This window comes from Podarcis bocagei (genome assembly GCF_964188305.1).
Source record: "Podarcis bocagei genome assembly, chromosome: 9".
NCBI lineage: Eukaryota > Metazoa > Chordata > Lepidosauria > Squamata > Lacertidae > Podarcis > Podarcis bocagei.
In genome coordinates, this window is record NC_138134.1 from 72932211 (window position 1) to 72954562 (window position 22352).

General features: G+C 42.9%; 1 long non-coding RNA gene across 3 annotated transcripts in view; it reads left to right on the forward strand.

Moving 5' to 3' along the window:
- Positions 1–22352, forward strand: part of LOC308594418 — a 42820-nt gene that overhangs the window by 15726 nt on the left and 4742 nt on the right. For 2 of the 3 annotated variants that reach the window (XR_014011458.1, XR_014011459.1), the window contains exons 1-2: positions 604–2770; positions 3916–4209. This is a non-coding gene — a long non-coding RNA (uncharacterized lncRNA). Of the gene's footprint in view, positions 1–603; positions 2771–3915; positions 4210–22352 lie in introns of those variants that run through there. The other variant, XR_014011457.1, reaches the window with a different exon arrangement.

The window sequence follows — 22352 nt, forward strand, 5'->3', positions numbered from 1 at the left end:
GAAATCCATTCTGACTATTGGTGATCACAGCATTCCTTTCTAGGTGCTCACAGACTGTTTGCTTAATGATCTGCTCCAGAATCTTCCCTGGTATTGATGTCAGATTGACTGGGCGGTAATTATTTGGGTCCTCTCTTTTCCCCTTTTTGAAAATAGGGAAAACATTTGCCCTCCTCCAGTCTGCCGGGACTTCACCTGTTCTCCAGGAATTCTCAAAGATGACTGCCAGTAGTTCTGAGATCACATCTGCCAGTTCTTTTAATACTCTTGGATGCAGTTCATCTGGCCCCGGAGACTTGAATACATCTAAATTAGCCAAGTATTCTTGTACTATCTCCTTAGTTATTCTGGGCTGTGTTTCCTCTGCTGAATCATTTGCTTCAAATTCTTCAGGTCGGGCATTGTTTTCTTTATCAGAGAAGACTGAGGCAAAGAAGGCATTGAGTTGTTCAGCCCTTTCTGTGTCCCCTGTTTGCATTTCACCATCTTCTCCTCTGAGTGACCCCACTGTTTCTTTGTTCTTCCTTTTGCTACGAACATACCCATAATAGCCTTTTTTGTTGCTTTTAACCTCTCTAGCAAGCCTGAGTAATTGGTGAACAGGCAGACGGAAAACAACCACAAATGGTTAATTGGCCACAAATGCCCACAAATGGCCTTAGAGGACGGACTATGGGTCATACGCAGCTACGTTATACTCAAGGAGACACATAGAAATTAACAGACCTAAGTTAGTCATGAAAACAGGAGTGCCTGGTGTGCTCTGGTCCACGCGGTCACGAAGAGTCGGACATGACTAAATGACTAAACAATAAAAAGAAGAAGTTAGACATGCCCATGAACTTCAACGAGACCAACAAGGGATACAATCCAAAGTTCCCATAATGTGTACGTCATCTAACATTTCCTGTTAACTTCTGAAGCCACCCTCAGATTCAGGACACACAAAAGTCTCAAATGGCTATAAGTCTGCTAAGAAAGTAACTGCAAAGAATAACTATTCCAAAGTTGGCTATGGCTTTACATCCATGTGAAGCTTTCCCTTGGGGTTATACTGTTCCATTATTGCTTTCTGCACTGCCATCTTCCAACATTTCGGCTGCAGGCTTTGGGGTGGAGGGCATCATTTGGTTCCGTGTGTTTCCGTTGCTAAGCATGGGGAAGTCTTGTTCTGTGACTTAAGCAGTGCAGATACACCTTCTGGTTCATGCTTTGCATTAGATGAGTTGCCCAGAAATAATGAGACCTGCCTGATTCTATGGACTGTTACAATTTCACGAATCAGGCCAGGCATGCCAAAACATTCAGCAAGGTTTGTTAAACACATTTTCAAAGTCCCTGGCCAATTTAAAATTTCATGTTATGGTGGTTCTGCAAAGCTTTGATGGACACGGCATCATCCAAAATTCATGCTCTTCGGTAGAGTTTGCTTCCCTCATGGAAATGCCAAGGATGCAAAGTGAATGTGAATCAACCTCAAGGAATACATGGACACAGACACACGTACAAATCTCCATTCTGGAGCCTGTTTCCTTTGTCCACCAAAAGTGTTGAGCCCAAGCCATTTGTGCCATGCAAAGTCAACTTTATGGATCTTCATTGGAGGTCATTGGTTCCCCAACCTTCTGGGCAACAAGAACTTTGATCATTCCAGGTGTTCTTTGTTCATTTCTGGTGAATATAGGAACAGGCCAGCCCTAGCACTAGACAGGCACATCTCAACCAGAAGATTCTGGAGAACTTTAGAGGACAGGGAAATGCCAATTATTTCCATTTATTTTCTATTATTATTATTGCCACCACCAAGGGGGGAAAGAAGAAATACCATGGTGCATTTGCATCAGCACAACCAGATGCCTTCATATGCCTCAGCTGCAACAAAACATGTCTCTCCTGTTTCGGTATCTACAGCCAAAGCAGGTGCTCCTACTCTCCAACAGTTTGAATTCACCCCAGAGGGCACCCTCTTCCATTATCAACCAACTAGGGGATGGATGGCACTGGTGCCATCTGCAGGATGCCCTGGGTGCCTGGGCACTCACAAAATTTTCACTGTGGGTGTCCGGCCTCCGCCCGCCACTGCTGCCACCTTACCTCCAACTCTCTGGCACTGCAGCAGTGACTGGGCCAGGGCCTCCTGCTCTGTGGGGCCCCTGTTGGGACCCACTGTGGCCACATAAATGCTTCTGGGGTGCATTTGTGGTTCTGGTGGTTCACAACAGAGGCCCTGCAATGAAGGCGGAGCCCCCAGTCCAGTCGCTGCCACCATGCCGGAGGGCAGTGATGCACATGCGCAATGTGGCATGGCATCATGACATCTCGTTGTGAGCACCCTGCTCTGCTGGGCAGCCATAGTTTGGGGCCCAAGTCAGTGCCTCTGGTGGAGGGGGCATTATTGCAATTGTCTGCTTTAGGTACCAAAATGCCTTGGGCCTCCTTTGAGAAGATCCTACCCCGAGCCTACCCTTCTCCTCAGGAGAAGAGGAAACAGAGCTCTTCAGGATAGGTCTCTCCCTTAGTCCCCTTAAATCTTCTCAAGGGCCCATTGTTGCAAAGTTGCAATCTATCTCTCAACGAATGCAACCAGTAATGCACTATTTGTTGATAAAGCACAATATTATATAATGCATGTTTTCACGTGGTGTTCCTGAGGTAGTTTCTGAACTGTATGGAAGACAAATGTATTTTACAGCCTGCATCAGGCGATTGGCTTCTGTGGATTTACTAGCAGAAGGAAGAAGCATAAAGTAGGCAGGGAAGAGGAATCCAGGTATGTAAAATAAAATATATACTAGTGCAATATTTACAACCTGGAGAGCCTATTGCTATAAAAAGATGGATACTCATGGAGTGGGCTGTGTGTGTGTGTGTGTGTGCAGGTACTAAAGCTATAAATGCAGAGCAAGAGAAGGCTATGCTTTAAAAACCTACCAGGACAACAGGAAAGACCTGGGCTGCATTTTCACATTTTTGTTTGCCATTCTGCATAGGTTTAAAGATGATGGATATCACAGGTCCTCTATGGTTCATGTATTGTTATTTTCTTAAGAATGCATCCCTTCTTCTAGTCCTACTCAAAAGACTGGGTTCACACGCACCACTGCATTTCAGGATCCAGGTGGAACTCAAATCAGGGACTTCCTGTTCTGGTGGCAAGTTTCTTGAGACTACAGAATTGAGGGTGGAGTGGGTGGTGCTGTCCTCCTGGGTCCCAGCATAGGGTTGTTCATTAGAGAACTCCCATGTACCTATCAATGTGCAAACAGTGGACTGGGACTCTGTCTCTCATCTCCATTCCTGGTGTCTCTAAAGCAGAGTGTCTGAAAAGGGGAGACTCTGCACTCCTGGCTTACAAGCACAAGCTTCCCCTTTCATACAGTTAGCTGCACAGATGTGGAACAGCTGTTCCACTTCTCCCTCCAAACACTGGATAAATGCATAGAGGGCATCTTCAGAATGTCCCTTCTGTTTCCACCCTAAGGAAGTGAATTGGCCTCTCTTCACCTGGCCTGGATATAAATGAGTAATGGGGAAAATCTGGCCCTCCAGATCTCTCTGTTCAGTCCTTGGGACTATCCTCAGGACATCCACCCTCTCTACCCTAGGAGAGAGGCTAAGGTCAAGCAGGTAATGGCTTCTCTTCCTCATCTTCACTGTGGTCTGATGAGGAGAGCAAGAGGTGAGTGAACAAGCAAGCAGGTTACCATGATGAAGAGGAGAAGCAGGTCCAATGGTCTCTTGTTAGTGGGTCCCCTGCTGGATTGTGAGCCTTCAGCAGATGCCCAAACATGCCGAGCCTTTATGCCAGCCCTGGCTGCATCTTAAAGAAGTGCATATCTCTAATCCAAAGCACAAATGAATGAACCTCTTTTCTCATTGCTCACTTATTTACTCTCTCCTCACCTGCGTTCCCAGCTCCTGCAAACCACGTTCAGATTGTCCCAGGCAGAGGGGAAGTCACCCACTGTTAGCCACATTCAGACAACCAGGATTAGAGCTGGAATGCCATTTTGACCAAATTTGAAGGGAAACAATGCAAATGCATACCAGTGTTTGGTGTTTTAATTTGTTTAAAGCCACCCAAAGTGCCTGGGGCAACCCAGCCAGATGGGTGAAGCATTAACAACAACAACAACAACAACAACAACAACAACAACAACAACAACAACAACAACACCTCCTTTTGCTTTTGATGTTGGACCTTGAAAGGTATAGTTTAAGTCTTAAGACAACTACGTTGAATATTATTGTCCACATTAAAAAGCAACAACCATAGTGATGTTTTGTTTTTGCAAAAATAATAATAATCCTAAATTCATCAGCATGCATACTTCATGTGAAACTTGCCCTTTCTTGTCTATTGGGGTTGCATGATCAGGGCATGCAGGAGCAGGTGAACAATTTTTGCAACGCAGATGAGCATCCTTTGTGTGCATTGCATGCATGTTATTACCCACAGTTGGCTTAATTATCTTGCTACCTACATAATTGTGCATCGTATTCCCTACTGAAAAGCATAGCTTCTCTTTAAGCAGAATAATACAGATGTAGATCATGTTTGCTCATCACACGCTTGATTGGATTATTTCTTAATCAACTTGCACATCCAGAAGCATCCTTTGTTTTGCAGATCCATCAATAATATTTGAGGGCCAAACTGCCATGCATATATTCCAGAGAAAACAGGGATTAATTTCCTGCTGCTTGGTTGGTGAGAGGAGATATATGGGAGTCAGTGTGGTGTAGTGGTTAAGAATGGTAGTCTCATAATCTGGGGAACCGGGTTCGCGTCTCCGCTCCTCCACATGCAGCTGCTGGGTGACCTTGGGCCAGTCACACTTCTTGGAAGTCTCTCAGCCCCACTCACCTCACAGAGTGTTTGTTGTGGGGGAGGAAGGGAAAGGAGAATGTTAGCCGCTTTGAGACTCCTGAAGGGGAGTGAAAGGCGGGATATCAAATCCAAACTCCTCCTCCTCCTCTTCTTCTTCTTCTTCTTCTTCTTCTTCTTCTTCTTCTTCTTCTTCTGTATCTCAATGTTTTCTTTAAGGAGTTGCCACTTTCCCTACTGGATCTCACCTGGAACCATGGTCTGGTGAGAAACAGTGCAGAGAGCCTCCTGCTGCTTCACTAACTGCACTTCCTGGAGAGCCTTGGAAGTGTCACAATATGATGTGACGTGACCTTGCTCCTAAGGAAGGGCCATCAGAGGGAGACTATGGAGAAGATGCTTCAGCAGTGGCATCCTTTTAAAAAAATAAGTGATTATGAAAGCAAGACAGGAAACTTAGAAGACCCTTGGCCAACTTGTGATGTGAAGTAATTGGCAACCCTCCCCTGGAAATTTCTGAGAAACTTCTGACTCTCCCCTCCCACTCCCCCACGATCTTTTCAGAAAGTTCATTCTGCCTGAGGGAAATTATATATATTCATGCCATCCCTCATCATTAGTAATGTTCAAAAACATTGCATTAGGAGAATCTAATATTTGAGCATGGAGCAAGGAGAATTTGCTTGAGAACTGCCCTCCCCAATTTATGTTAGTCTCCTCCTGACCCTTGGGATCCTTAGAATGGTAGAAGGAGAAATATTACCTCCTTACTGGAAAGGCTGGAGAAATATCTCCATGTTTGCCATAGCTTATATATCAGCACTGGAAATTCAAGCAACCAAGTAGGAGGTTGTATCCTCTGCACTACTCCCATATATTTTTCTTTCCCATGGCATTTTTCTAGCGTGCCAACAACTCAAGCACTTGTTTGCTGAAACACAAAATTGTAGAACTGGAAGGGACTGTGGGGGTTATCTACTCCAACCCCCAGCAATGCAGGAATCTTTTGCTCAATGTGGGGCTCGAACCCACAAACCAGAGATTAAGAGTCTCATGCTCTACCAACTGAGCTCATTAAACTTGGGGGAGGTAGCCAATGCACAGAGGAATGGCAAAGTGACTGCCCCCCCCAAAAAAAAATGTCATAGGGAAACAGAAGGGGATGCAAGGAGGCAAATGTTAATGTAGATTCTTTTAGGGAAAGGGTGCCAGGGAGGGAAGAATTAGGGACTAGAAGAATGCCAGTAGAATGTGTCATCAAAAGAATTCCAGTAGAATGTGTCATCAAAAAGTCAATATTCATAGATTGGAAGAAGTTTAAAGATTACCTGCAGAAGCACTGTAAAATTAAGGAATGTTGAAATGACGTTTGATTGAAAATAAGTGGTACTGGTAAAGAGATGCTTAAGAAAATGTAAATAGGGAATGATAATTGGAAATGGATATTTATAATAATAGGTTAATATATGGAGTAAGGATAAATGCTAGAGGGTAAGGATTTGCTGAATTTAATATTTGAACTGGAATACAAAATGGGAGGTGTGAGGAGGTCAAGAAACTAGGGAAGAAAATATAAGACTTGAAAACATTAATTCATTTTTAGCTTTGATTTTTGGCTTCTCTTCTTCTTACTCTCCATTTTTTATTTTATTTTTCTTCTATTAACTGTTTTTCTACTGTGTATTTTTATTTGTCTTGTTTTTGTAGTTTAAATGTTTAAACGTTTAAATGTTGGATTTTGTTTTTATTGTTTGTGAAATATTAATAAATATCATTTTAAAAAAACAACAAAAAGTCAATATTCATCAGTGTGGTGTAGTGGTTAAGAGCGGTAGACTCATAATCTGGGGAACTGGGTTCACTTCCCCACTCCTCCACATGCAGCTGCTGGGTGACCCTGAGCTAATCACACTTCTTTGAAGTCTCTCAGCCCCACTCACCTCACAGTGTGTTTGTTGTGGGAGAGGAAGGGAAAGGAGAATGTTAGCTGTTTGAGACTCCTTCAGGTAGTGATAAAGCGGGATATCAAACCCAAACTCCTCTTTTCTTCTTGTCTCTGTTATTCTTGCAAGTGACCAGTGCTGCCTTCTGGGGGTAGTGGCTGTGTAAAACTGTGTTTACTTTGGAGAGGTGGCTATGCTCTGCAGTAAAGCTTCTGAATACCAGTTGCTGCAAGCCACAGGAGGGGAGAGTGCTGTTGGGCTCAGGTCCTCATTGTGGGCTACCCACAGGTTTTGGGTTGGCCACTGTGAGAACAGGATGCTGCACTAGATGGGCCATTGACCTGATCCAGCAGACCACTTCTTATGTTCTTACATTCTTATAAGATATCTGTGCTAAGCCAGTAGTTTAAAGAGGTAGGTGTGGTGTTTTGGTTGTTAATTATTCACTTTTTCAGGGGGAAAAACCCTCAAAGTGAGTTACGAAAAGCATTTACAAGCAGGTGCAAAAAGAAGAATAAAAAAGCCTAAAATATAGCTGTCAGAGCTGCCCAAGGTCCCAGCTCACAAAGGACCAACGCCAGTTCGTCGTTATATACAAAAGTCTTTATTGAAGTTCATTTTCACTTTGACAGCTGCAGCGCGCAGCTCTACGTCTGAAACTCTAGACCGCCGAAGCTCCGTCTGAATCTCCTCCCCCCATACACCAGTTTAAGACTCTAGCCTTGCTCCACCTCTTCCTTTGCTCTTTCCTCCTCTGGCTCCGCCTGTCAGCTGGGGTCTCGCCCTTCCTAGACTCTTCTGACGCTGAATCCCCTGAGTCTTCTCCCTGCCTCCGGCGGGCTTTAGGACCTGGTTCCCAATCCGGGTTTTCTGCTGTCCCGCGCGCCTGTACATTCAAACTTGGCGCGCGCGCCCAGCCGGCAACCTTCCTCCTGACCGTTACACTGCTCCTGTCACTGCTTCCCCCTTCGGGGGGGCTAGCTGGACCCGACCTCCCTTCTGTTCCCTCACTCTCCGATGGAGGCGTGGTCAGCCCTGACTCATCTTCTCTCCCTGCTGGAGGAGACGCTGGCCCTGCCACATGGGACTCTTCCCCCCCACTATGCTCTGGTGGGGAAGCTGGTCCTGATTTCCAGCTGCTGCTTTGGGAGTCCCCGCTGGCCCCTTGTTTCTGGTGTGTCCCCCCTGGGACCCCCCTTGCCCTGACCATAGGCGCCTCCTTCTGGGAATCTTCTGATTCGCTGGAGAAGCTCATGGAATCTCTCGGGTCACTGCTATACTCCCCTACGCTGCCCTCAGATTCTTCCCCTTCGCTCTCCATTTCCTCTCTCCCCTGTGCCTCTGTTCCTGAGCCCCTGACAATAGCACATATGTTTATATATACATATGCACTATCTGTGGGAAAATCTGTATCTTAGGCATATAAAAATGTGTATATTAGGAGAAAACCCCACTAAAACACTGGTGCAAATGTGTAGAACTGAATTTAAGGCTGGGGGGGGGGGGAATGAAAAACTTACACTGACAAATTTGCACCTCGTTAGCACCAGCACTGTTCCAAAATAAATAGCTTTAGAACAGCAACAATAAATCTATCTTGCATTTTCTGTGAATGAACTTGGCCTGTAATGTTTACCTTGCCTTGTCAGTTGCAGCACAATACAGTGGTTCCTCGGTTTATGAACTTAATCCGTTCCGGAAGTCTGTTCTTAAACCAAAACCGTTCTTAAACAGAGGCGCGCTTTCCCGAATGAGGCCTCCTGCCACCAGTGCCCTTCCACCGTTAAGATTCTGTTCTTAGACCAAGGTAAAGCTCTCAAACCGGGACACTATTTCCGGTTTTGCGGAGTTTGTAAACCAAATCATTCTTAAACCGGACTGTTCTTAAACGGAGGTACCACTGTACTAGCAATAGCTACTCATAAATAAGCCTCACTGAGTTCAACCCATTTCCCCCATTTCTTTCTGTCTTTCTTCTGTTCTCTCCCCTCACATCCCTGCACACACACACACACACACACCTTTTTGACTTCTCTGATCTCTCTATCGCCTGTCCTCCTGCTGTTGCTATTGTTGTAGCTGTAGCTGAAAACAGCCAGTACTCTTGCTGTGTCTAGCAAGGAACAACAGAGAACTTGCTAAACCCAAGTTCTTTTTTTTTATAATAATTTTTTATTGCTTTTTTTCCAAGGTCGGAATACATCGTCAGTAACACAACAAAAGCGGTTTTACAGAAAGAAAAAAAAAGAAATTATAGAAGAAAATTCACTTTTTCAAATCAATTTTCATGATCAACCGGACTTCCCCACGTCCTCCATCCCCTGCTTTCTTTACAATAAAAATAAACAGCAAATTAATACCTTATTTCATATGTTTTTGTGTTTTCATTTGGTTATATAGTCTGCAATTTATACTTTTCTAGATCATAACTTGGTTTCCATCATTTACCAATCTCAATACTGAAGCTTGTTTTTTCCAAAGGCTTAGCAAATTCTCAACATTCATATAACTTATAGTGTTTTTGTAGATAGTCCTTAAACTTTTTCCAATCCTCTTCCACTTCCTCTTCTCCCAGATCTCGGATTCTGCCTGTCATTTCGGCTAGTTCCATGTAGTCCATCAGCTGCGAATGCCACTCTTCCAGCGTGGGTAACTCCTGTGCCTTCCAATGTTTAGCTATAAGGATTCTTGCTGCTGTAGTTGCATATAAAAAGAAAGTTCTATCTTTCTTTGACACTCTCTGGCCCACAATGCCCAGGAGGAAGGCCTCTGGTTTCTTGTGAAAGGTGTACCTAAACACCTTTTTCAACTCATTATAAATCATTTCCCAGAAAGCCTTCACCCTCGGGCATGTCCACCAGAGGTGAAAGAATGTTCCTTCAGCCTCCTTACATTTCCAACATTTATTGTCAGACCGATGGTATATCTTTGCAAGTTTGACTGGGGTCATGTACCACCTGTATACCATTTTCATAATGTTTTCTTTTAAGGCACTACATGCCGTGAATTTCATACCGGTGGTCCATAACCTTTCCCAGTCTTCAGACATAATGTTGTACCCAATGTCCTGAGCCCATTTTATCATAGCTGATTTAACTGTCTCGTCTTGAGTATTCCATTTAAGCAACAAGTTATACATTCTTGAAAGCACTTTCGTCTTAGGTTCAAGTAGTTCTGTCTCTAGTTTTGATTTTTCCACCTGGAAACCAATTTTTTTATCCTTTTTAAACACCTCTAGAATTTGGGCATAATGAAACCAGTCTCGCACCTTTCCCTTCAATTTTTCAAAGCTCTGCAACCTCCAAGTATCACCATCTTTTTCAATTAACTCACAGTATTTTGCCCAGCCACTCCCCATGTTACGTAGTTTAATGGCTTTAGCCTCCGTCGGTGATAACCACCTCGGAGTCTTACTTTCAAGTAAGTCCTTATATTTAGTCCAGACAATGAATAGAGCTTTCCTGACAATATGGTTTTTAAACAGTTTATGAAGCTTTACCTTGTCGTACCACAAATATGCATGCCACCCAAAAGCATTACTATGCCCTTCCAGATCTAGGACATCAGTGTTTTCTAACAGAAACCAATCCTTCATCCAGCAGAAGGATGCAGCTTCATAATACAATCTTAAGTCTGGCAGGGCAAACCCCCCTCTTTCCTTTGCATCTGTTAGTATCTTAAATTTTATTCGGGGCTTTTTGCCCTGCCAGACAAACTTCGTGATATCCCTCTGCCACTTTCCAAAACATTCCACTCTGTCCACGATCTGGAGGGTTTGAAACAGAAACAACATTCTTGGCAATACATTCATCTTAACTGCTGCAATTCTTCCCAACAAGGAAAGTTTCAATCTTGACCAAGTTTCTAAGTCCTTTTTAATTTCCGACCAGCATTTTTCATAATTATCTTTAAATAAATTCAAATTTCTCCCAGTCAAGTTAACCCCCAGGTATTTCACTTTTGTAACCACATTTAATTCTGTTTCCTTCTGGAACCCATCTATTTCTGAAGGTGTCAAGTTTTTTGCCAAAACCTTAGTTTTTTGTTTGTTCAACTTGAATCCCGCCACCCGACCAAACTCAGAAATTAGTTCTAAAGCTCTTTTTGTGCTGGCTTCTGGCTCCTGTAATGTCAAAACCAAGTCATCTGCAAAGGCCTTCAATTTGTATTGTTTTTCTCCGACCTGTATTCCTTCCACCAGCTGGTCCCTCCTAATCAAATTCAGCAACACCTCCAGGACAGAAATAAATAACAAGGGTGATAGGGGGCACCCCTGTTGTGTCCCTTTTTCAATTTTAAACTCCTCTGTCACCACACTGTTTACTATCAATTTAGCCTTTTGTTCTGAATAAATTGCTTCGATACCATTTTGAAACGCCCTTCCCACTCCCATCCCTTCCAAATTTTTCTTCATAAATTTCCAAGATATATTGTCAAAGGCCTTCTCCGCGTCTATAAAAATCAAAGCTGCTTTCGTGTTCATATTTGTCTGTAATAACTCCAAGACATCAATAATATTCCTAGTGTTATCAGACAAATGTCTACCAGGAAGAAAGCCTGCTTGGTCCTTATGAATTACTTCATTCAAAACTTTTTTCAGTCTGTTTGCTAAAATATCAGCAAAAATTTTGTAATCCACATTTAGGAGTGAGATGGGACGATAATTCTTAAGTTGAGTCTTTTCAGATTCCAATTTTGGTATCAGGGTGATGAATGCCTTTTTCCACGATTCTGGTGCCCCCTTCCCTTCCAAAATCTGATTACATACCTCCATTAGTGGGTGTATCAAATATTCCTTCAGTGTCTTATAGTATTTGGAGGTAAGTCCGTCTGGGCCTGGGGATTTGCCTGTTTGCATGTTCTGAATGGCACTTTCAATTTCCTGTTGCGTTATTTTATAGTTCAGGGCTGTTTGTTTGTCTTGTGTTAGCTTTTGAAGGCCATGACTTTTTAAGAAGTTATTTATTTCTATCTCTGCTTGGGGTCCTTGGGTATAGAGTTTTTTAAAATATCTCTGGAAACACTTTCTAATCTCTTCTGGTTTCTGAATACATTCACCTTCGACCTCCAGATTGGTAACAAAGTTCAATTTTTGTCTCTTTTTCAGCTGCCATGCCAGCAGCTTCCCACATTTGTTTGCCGATTCAAATGATCTTTGTTTCATCTGTTTAATTTTCCATTCAATTTCTTGGTTTATCAATTTCGTATATTGTGTTTGGTAGAATTTTATTTCTCTTAAAACTTCTTTTGATTTTGGATTTAGTCTCAGCTTTTTCTCTCCATCTCTTATTTTGTCCAAAATCTTGTCCTTTTTACCATTCCAGAGTTTTTTCTTAATAGTGTTCTGTTGTATCAGGAACCCTCTCATAACTGCTTTACTCGCGTCCCAGATTATTTTCTTTTCCACCGAGGTATTCAAATTTATTTCAAAATAGTCTTTCAACGTTTTTTGGGCCTTCTTCACGATCTCCTGATCTCTAAACAAGTGGTCATTCATTCTCCATCTGAAGGATCCAGCTGGTGTGAGTCTCAAGTCCATTTTCAAAGCGTTATGGTCGGAGCAAGTTTTGGGGCAGATCTCTATTTTTCTTGTCTTAGGTGCCAGTCCTCTAGATATCCAGATTTGGTCGATTCTTGTCCAAGATAGGTGGGCTTCAGAAAAGAATGTTCCCTCCTTACCCAGAGGGTTCTTTGTCCTCCAGATGTCAATCAAGTCCATATTGTCTGTCAGTTCAAAAAAAGTCTTTGGAAGTCTGCCGTCTTTGTTCAAATTTTGGTTTTGTGACTTATCCATGTACGTGGAGACTACCCCATTCATATCTCCCATCAGGATGATGTTGGTATAGTCAATGTGGTCCAGCATTATCTCATGCAGCCTCTTATAAAATTCCGATTTCCCATCGTTTGGTGCATATATTCCAACTATCAAAAATTTTTCTCCTTGTGATTGTATTTCAATCGCCAAAATTCTTCCTTGTTCATCTTTAAAAACCAATTTTGGTGCTAGGCTCTCCTTTGCATAGATCACTACTCCTCTTTTTTTAACCTTGTCTGATGAAATAAATTCTTGACCTAGTCTCTTATTAATTAGCACTCTCCTGTGGAGCCTAGTCACATGTGTTTCTTGAAGGCAAATGACATCCAGTTGTTCTTTTCTCAATATATGAAAGATTTTTTTCCTTTTCTCGGGAGAGTTTGCGCCATGAATATTCCAACTAAGAAGCTGCAGAGACATCCTGGATCAATTTATTTACCAGTAGGGGTGTCTCCTTTGTCTTCTTTATCTGGAGGTGGAACCGGGTTGAGGCCAAACGAAGGAGGTGGCCAAGCTCCTGCTACTCCTTTCCGAAGGTCCTCCCTGTGGTCGTTTAGGAACTTTTCTTGCTCCTCTGCTGTTCTGATTCTTACCTTCCTCCCTTTCAAGGTAAAAGATAATCCTTGAGGGAATTCCCACCTATAGGAGATTGTGTTGTTTCTCAAAAAGCTTGCTAGGTCTTTGTATGTCACTCTTAAATCCAACAGCTGTTTTGGTATATCTCTGAAGATTTCTGCCGTCTTTCCCTGAATCACCAATGAATTTTTGAAGTGCAGGCCGAGTATGTTATCTTTTTCTTGCTTGGATCTCAAAATGATCAAGCAATCCCTTGGTTTATCCTTCTTGACCACTCTTCCTAATCTAAAGGCGGTGACGATTTTAAAGTCCTTATCTTCTGCCAATCCCCAGAATTTAGATATTTCTGTTGTCAAAAAACCGATCAAATCCTCTTTTTCTGATTCTGGGATATTTCTAAGCCTCAGATTGCTTTCCCTGTTTTTCAATTCTGCCAGGGACAGGTACGCTTGCTGTTCAGTCACCTGTCTACTCAGTGGTCTTACCTCCCCTCTTAATTCCTCTATCCTCTTTTTGTTTTCTTCTGCTTTTGTGTTTACTTCTTCGACTAATTTTCGGTTTTCTGATGTAGTCTTTTCAATATTACCTATTGCCTGTGTATTCTTAGTGACCTGGTCTGTCAATTTATCAATAGAAGCTGTCACCTGATCAAATTTAGCAGATTGTTCATCAAATCTAGCTGCTTGTTCATCAGCTTTCTTATTCAGTGCTGCCAGTTGGTCCAATATTTCTTTCGAGACAGGATCTAACCCTCCTGCAGCCATCTCCCCGAGAGGTGGCTGTATATGTTGTCCTTCTTGCAGGCCTGTCACAATTGGAACAGACGATCTACGTAGCTGCACAGGCAAAGTTGTTTGCAAGAGTTCAGTTTGCTTTGCTTTCTTTCCAGCCCTTGTTTTTGGTGCGCCACTCATTCCACAGCTGTCCCTGAGTCAAGGTCAAATTGTAAATCCCATGGGAAACAATCCAAAAGAAAGTAAACATCCAGATATAAAAGCCAGCAGTTCTCAGAGATTAATAATTCCACAATCCAGTAGGGGGAGCTCCCAACAAAAAGTTAGGAAGGAAGGATGAGAAGTTTCCACCATTAAGTTCCCACACACACACACACAAAAAAGAATTAAATAAAGTCCAAAACCGGGGGGGAACCCTCCATTCAATTTTAACTGCAGAGAATAAAAGTTCTTAGCCAGAGTGTATGCAACAGTTCCTTTTTTTTTAAAGATACAAGGTGGCCCAATATAACTTTATATACAGTTACCGCAGTCCGATGTTACTTGTATCCAGGCAGACCGATAGCCAGGTTTCGTAACTTTGTAATCCACTGGTAAACAGAAAGAGGAACCACAGTCTTTATCCACTTACAAAGTTGTTATAACTTTTTTTGAATTTTAAGCAGTCTAGATCGAATTTGCAAAGTAAATTCCAACTTCTTTTAACCTCCTTTCAATGCTTCCGCTTTAGAAAAGTCTTTGCTCGGCACTTTAAACAGAGCCGGAAGACTGACTTCCTTTTTAGCGTCTCCCGCTTTCAGCCAAATTTCGCCAAATTAAGTTCAAATAGAGCCTCAGGTTTCTTACTCACGAGCAAGTTGTTTTAGTTCTGTTGTTCAAGGAAGAAAGGTCAGCGCTGATCAGCAGCAGCCGCGCGGCTTCACTTCCGCGGAAAGAGCGATGGATTCACAGCACCGCTACCCCTCCACGTTCCGATACCCCTTACGGGGTCTCTTCTGCGTTTCCGAGGTCGCTTCTGGTGCCCGCCGAACCCCACGGCCACGGGCTCACTCTACCCGTGGTTTCTCTAAGTGGGTCGTCGCTGTGCCGCAGCGCACGACCCTTTTCGCGGAGCCCCTCTTCAGCAACTGAAGAGGACCGCCATTGCTGAACGCGCCGCCTCCGGAAGTCCCAAGTTCTTAATCAGAGAGTTTAAGCAGTCACCTATGGAGACAGACCTGCAGAGAGCACAGCAATGGATGGAAAGTAGTATGATCCTGACCTCCCTCTTCAAGGAGTCAGTTGGCTTTCCTTTGCTCATCATAACTTAGCCAGTCAGATCTTGTCTTTCTGAGTGCCTGGCCTGTGTGTGAGAAACCTATAAAACAGAGTCTTGCTGGAAGCCACTGGGATTTGCACTTCGTGGTCAGTGCAGTGTTTAGATGCACGTTAGGGACAACAGAAAGGCTAAATATCCAGATTTAATTCAAAGAGTCTTAACCTCAAACTCAATAGTTTGTGCAGACTGTTAAAAAAGAACAATACATGGGTTTGCAGAAAACCCAAACTACTATTACCATCTGCATTGCCATTCTGGGTTCTTCTCTTTCTAAATCTTATTTTTGCAAGATTTGGAAAATCTCATTCCCTCTCTCCCTGCCACTCAATAAATGCTATAACATCAAATTGGAAAATTGCCTGGATTCATCTTTTACAACTGGGATGTGGAACTTGTAGCCCTCTTGATCTTGTTGAACTCGAAGTTCCATCAGCCCCAGCCAACATGGTGAATTGTGTAACATCTGGAGGACCATAGAAACTCCACCCCTGTTATAGAACAATGGTCCACATCTCTGTGAACCTATCTTCCCCTACCGAATACCAATATGGTCAGTGGAATTACTAAAGGAAAGCTGAGAGACACACAAATATAAACTGCTGTGATCAGGGACATGCAGCGTTTCTCAGAAGAACTTAAGAAGATCTTGCTGGATCAGGCCAGTAGCTGATCTGGTCGAGTGTCCTCTTCTTTCAGTGGCCAAACAGATGACCCAAGGGAAGTGCACAAGCAGGATTTGAGCACAACAACTGTGATTCCTGCATTCTGTGATAAGTGCATTGCTACACAGTTTGCATTATTGCATATTTAGCATCATGGCTGATCCAGCCCTGTTGTTCTTCTCAGTCAGTCCCTTTTTAAAAAATCCTTTGTTTCCACCTGCAGCTTCATAAACTTCCATATTAGCTCTTTAAGATTAAAAACAGCCCCGCAACACTGAATTGTCTTTCGGAGTAATTACCTCATTTGGTTTAGATTAGCTCCGCGCAGAGATTCACCCCTGACTTGTGTTTACGAGGGAAGTGTGAAATTATTCAATTTGAACGGCAGCTGAAAAGATAACACGGATGCAGTTTATGACTCAAAGTTTCAGCTCATCTGATTCGAGAGATAATTCCTGCTGCTGCTACCTCAATGAAAGAGAAAAAAGAGAGAGAGAGAAGAACAGCAAAGCAACAAAACACTTAAGATTCGGTGCTCACACCTTCCGTAATAGGTTGGAGATTGGTTTATTATTATTTTTATTATAACCATCTCCATGATCTTTGATTCTCAGTGTCAAAGCAATTAAGGAATCAGGAAGCATATTAGCTTAACCCCAGGGAAGCTCCTTATATAGGTATTATGAGTGGAAAGATAGCCAGAGATTGGGACTCTAATGAATGCATATTAGTACTGAGAGAGAGAGAGATGTGTGGGCACTTGGCAATCCTTCACATTTCCACAATCCTTTAGAGCCAATTGGACAGTACCACCTGCCAGGGGATTACTTGGGGGGGGCACAAAGAGGCAAGGGGGTGGAAATGGGAAGTACTGGAAGTCTAAATGACCCTCAGAATTTGAAAAAACTGGTATCACTGTATCAAGTTAATCTGCTGTAGTTGAATGAATTGGACTAAACAACTTTAAATGGGATTTTGAACAAATGTGCTATCAATTGTTACCCTTTTGAATGTCATTGTATTATTATCTTTCTTAGTGGGGTGTGCAAACTGCTATTCTGGGAGGACAGGGCCCTGAATGACTCCAGTTACAGAAACCAAGGCTGCTGATCAGACTAAGGGCCACAATATTGTTTTGGGGTGTTTGTTTGTTTCTGGGGAACAGTGCTATTTTTCTAGGGAAAAGAGGTGCCGCAACTCACCATGAAGGCCTCTCTTGCAGCGGGGGAAATGGGGGGAAATGGATTGAACTCAGTGAGGTTTATTTCTGAGTAGATACTCCTAGTGTTATGCTCAGTGGCGGAGAAAGCCACTCAAGCTCCTGGGACAGGACGCCCAGGGGTGGGGCGAGCTACCCATAGGGGCAGGGTGCACCGCAGGGGCTCCAGAGTCTGCCTGCCTCCTCCCACTCAGCTGCCCTACAACTGGGGGGGGGGGAGGCAGCGGGTGGACCATTTGGGCAGTGCGGCGTCTGCATGCACATAAGCCACCACATGTTTCCCAGGAGAGATGTGTGGCTTGGGAGTGCTGCAGGTGCCGCGGTGAGTGCCGCCCGGCATTTTGTCACCCCCCTCAGTGGTGACACCTGGGGTGCACCACCCCCACCGCACCCCCCTTCTTCCACCCCAACTCCCTTGTTCTCTTATAATGGCAATGGTGCCCATCTGTATGGTGCCAGAACTGAGTTCCGGCTGGGGAAAAAAACCCTTATTGGGCTGGGGTTGCCATTGGTTTTTTGTTGTGATATATGTGGGAAATGTTCCGTTTGGTTTTGTATTGTTTAATGTTCAGTTTATTGTTTATGACCACTTTCTATGATGTAGTTATGTATTTTTTTCATGTTGTAAATCACCTTGAGCATAGTTTGAACTGTGGACAGGCAGCATACAAACAGAATTATGTATGTTGTATGGTTGTATGCAGTACTTTTTTCCTGGGGTGTACACAGGGGGTACTCATACCCCTAAACATTTTGTGAATCTAAGTTTGGCCTCATCGAGGGGCAGTATTTCAATATGAGTAGGAAAATGAGAGTACCTCTAAACATTTCTTTTTCTTTTTTTAAGGAAAAAAACACTGGGTGTATGGATAAAACACTGTCCAAATTATCAAAGGCATGGAGGGATTGAAACTTGCACGTTCTGAAAAAAATGTGTGAACCAAAACAATGCTATCTTTTGAAATTTGCTCATTTCCAAATTTTGCAATGCCCTTCTCCCATCAGATAATGTTTGCAAAAATGCACATGTTAAGGGAAGAATGCAAAAAAAATGATGGTATTCATGAAAATAGCATACCAAATTGCATTGTATTTGTGAAAGTTGCTTGCAAAAATGTGTTCACTGGTCAAGATAGCAAACAGAAAAGTTTATGAGGAGAAATTCACATTAAAATGCTGATATATTTTCAAGAAGGTTTTTTTAAAATGCAAATGGCTGCAAAATGTGAAGAACTGAATTTAAGATAGGTGGGAAATGAGGAACTGAGAGAACAAAAATTGACAGATCCTTCCATCTGTCAAACCTGTGAAGGTCTCAAGTGACTCCTGATTTTTCACCTTAATCCTTACTCTCCATGGTACCTCCATCTGTAAGCTTGTCATGTTCTATGATATAGCTTGATGCTTTGGTAAACAAGAAAATGCAGGTTTGAAATGATGACTTTCCAACCACATTTCTTATTTTGGAAGAAGGGTGGAAATGTATTTGGGTTGGGAGAGCTTATGCATGGGTTGATGTATTTTTCTTAATGAAACCCGAAGTGTCTAATGAGTATCTAGCTGAGTTATGTGCGCTGCAGCAAACCCCTGTCTGAGCCCTCCTGATTTATGAGGCTGTCTCTCTGCAGGTATTCTTTACAGAATAATCTTCCTCAAGAGCTGGATGAACTTTCCTTCCTATCTTCCTTTCACTGATGGTTGTTTACTGCAGTGTGGGGTTTTATTAAAGCCTGATTTCCAGCTGCCACATTTCTTAGAGAGCTGAGGAACATGTCTCTCTCTTAAAAAAAACCAAAAAAACCACCACCCAAATCTATATTATAGAGAATCTCAACACTTTCCCATGAAGGGTTTGTTTGTGATAACCAGCTAACAGAGGACCCAATTTCACATGTCCCTCAGTGTCAGTAATCTTTCTAGATGCTGCAAGCCCACTTTATATTTCCAGACTGCCTCTCTGGGAATAACTTCACTTTGCACCTTGTGTGAGAATGTCTGTGCATGCATGGACGAGAGAGACACAGGGAGGCAGGCAGGCAGACAGACAGACAGTGGCTCTGTGCTGAATCCAAAGCTATGGTTTTAGGAAACCTCCCTGGAAACCTAATGGTCAGATCTTGTTTCCCCATTAAGTTTCTATCTCTCCCATAGCCTGCATCAACCTGCATCTAGCCTAAGGCTACACAGCTCCTGGAGATCACATCTTCTCTCACTGTGCTTGGGAAGAAAAGGCAAAGTCAACTCCCTTCAAAATGGTGAATTTGCAAGTGGATGCCTTACTCACATAATCTAAGGTTAAACACACACGAAAAGGCTAGCAGAGAACATCAACAGTTAATTATCAACTCAGCTAGAAGCTTGGAGAGAGTTCTTTCTAGCTTAGTATACTCCAATGGGACTTTCCAATGTTAAACCCTTAGCAACATTCATATAAGCACTTTCCATTTCACTGTGCAATTAAAACAATTATACTTAACACAGGCTAGGATGCAAGCGACAATATATTGGATCAGACCACTGAGTGATCTAAATAGTCTAACTAGCAGTTCCTTTCCTAGATTTCACACAGATGCTTTCCCATAAGCCATGCTGCTAGTGTGTCAAGCATACATACCGGTACATCCCTTGGAACTGGAGTGTCTGGGGATATCTGAACATGGGGATATTTTGCATATTCTACCATTGAGCCTAAAAGATCATCACCTCTGAAATCATCACTTTTCTGTGCATTGTAACCAGGGAAGCCAAGTTCATCTAGCTATATCTAGAAACTATGGCCTACCTCCAGTGGCTGTCACTATTCTGGGATGTGTTTAGCCTAACAAAGGATCTGGTCCTGCTTTTGAAGACCATGATTGCCTCCCCAAATATACCTCCCTCCCATTATTGATCTGAAGTCAGTTCAATGCAACCAAGGGAAGAACTGAATGTTATGTCTTTAACAAATGTTCTTTTCTGGTGTTTTCAATTTGGCTTTGATGTTGCATTAGGAAAGCAGACGTTTTTGAGATTGAACTGTCCTGTATGACAAAGGAGAGAGTCCTTAATGGATTCCAGCTACGAGACACAACAACTAGTCAAAGGAAATTACAGGACCCGCTTAGTCAGACTGGTTACAGAAGCTTCCCCCCCCTTTGTAGCCTAACAATGATGTTCACCTTATGTACAGAGCTATCTGTCATCACTGAAACAAAATGTACTGATGGACAAATTAGATGATTTCCGGTCTGCATCCATTTTGCATGTGTTCATTCATAAATGAACATGTGTTGCATGTGTTCCATCACCATATTAATCTTAGGAGGTTGTGGACTCTCATTTCTTGGAGGTTTTTAAACAAACTTTGGATGACCATCTGTCATTGATGCTTTGCAAGGGGTTGGACTGGATGACCATTGAAATTCCTTCCAGCTCTACAGTTCTAGGCTTCTTTTCCTTCAGACCTTTCTTGGACAATGATTGGCTCGTATCTTGATGGGAAAAGAATCTTGTGGGGGTATTAAGTAGTTTTCTGCTTCCTTGTTAAAACAATACAGTGGATGCTCGGCCTGCAAATGTGATCCATGCGGGAGGCACGTTCGCAACCCGCAGCGCCTGCAACCCGCAGCGCCGCGTCTGTGCATGCACGGGTTGCAATTTGGTGCTTCTGCACATGTGCGAGCACCGAAACCCGGAAGTAACCTGTTCCAGCACTTCTGGGTTTCAGCGCGTCCATATCCCGAAAACACGCAACCTGAAGCGTCTGTAACTCGAGGTATGACTGTATATATTAAAACACTCACAGCATTCCACTTGCATTTTTTATGTGTATTGCCTGAGTGGTTCCCATCGAACATCCTTTATTTAACATCAGTACAGTTCTCAATTATTACCTCTTTCTTTAACCACAACTTTAAATCACATAATGCATATCTGAGGCTGGGGGGCTTAGAAAGAGACACATAGACACCCTCCCACGAGTTTGGTCTCTCCTCATTAACTATGGCATCAAAAGTGGCAAAGCTGCAAATATGTAACTTATTCCCTTAACAGCTTCATTCTGTCTCAGACATTAATTTAGTTTTATAGCTATTTATTTTTCCAAACTGTTACAAAGGAAATGTTAGTTGCCCAATAGTTTAATGCTATAGTTGTTTACATTTTTTTCCAGCACTCAGGCAATGCAATGCAAGGTAAGAGAGAGAGAAACATATCTCAAGGGAAGCAAATGTATTTCAGTTCTGTTTGTGTTGTTCCTATTGCCAACAACATAGATTTTATTTTCACTGGATGGGTTTGGTTGCCTCTTCTCTCTTTTTTTAATCAACTCCAACCATTTCTCCTTGAAAGCCTGTGTTTCATTTGGGAGTTTAAAAAAAGCATTCCCTCTGAGTATATAATCTGAGATCCATTCAAGCAATTCACTTTCTGGGTTGCCAACCTTTTTTTGCTGGCTCTAGCTCTCCCGACTTTATTAGTCGCTTGGTGTGCAGGCATTAGCTGGTGACAATGTTGAAATCCAAGCTGTGCTTTTTCCTGATGACCAAGCTGCTGTTAACAGGCAGAAGAGCAGCCAGTCTATTCATTTGGCAGCTTGAAGAAGCTTCCTTCCTCTAGAGGCAGTCCAAAGTGGAAATCATTGCCAAGGGAGCAAGGAATGAAGAGGTGCAACATAACTTACAACTTTGGCTAGAGTGGCCCACTTTTATCTGAGAAGCTTCTTGTCCCTTTGAAAACACTTGTGTTGGGAAGATCTCCAACAGGTACAATGTTATTAGTCTACAGATGCACACTATTAACGTACAGTGGTGCCTCGCAAGACAAAAAGAATCCGTTCTGTGATTCTCTTCGTCTAGCGGTTTTTTCGTCTTGCGAAGCAAGCCCATTGAAGGATTAGCGGATTAGCGCTATTAGCGCTATTAGCGGCTTTTAGCAGCTTATCTGCTGATCGGATCAGCTGATAAGCGGCTTAGCGCTATTAGCGGCTTTTAGTGGCTTATCTGCTGATCGGATCAGCTGATAAGCGGCTTAGCGGCTTAGAAAAAGGGGGGAAGGGGAAAAAATCAGCAGGAACTCGCAAGACATTGTCGTCTTGGAAGCAAGCCCATAGGAGATTCGTTTTGCGAAGCACCTCCAAAACGGAAAACTCTTTCGTCTAGCGAGTTTTCCGTCTTGCGAGGCATTCGTCTTGCAGGGCACCACTGTATGTGTCTGAATACCAGTTGCTGAAAATAACAGGAGGGGGAGAGTCCTCTCATACTCAAATCTTACTTGGGGG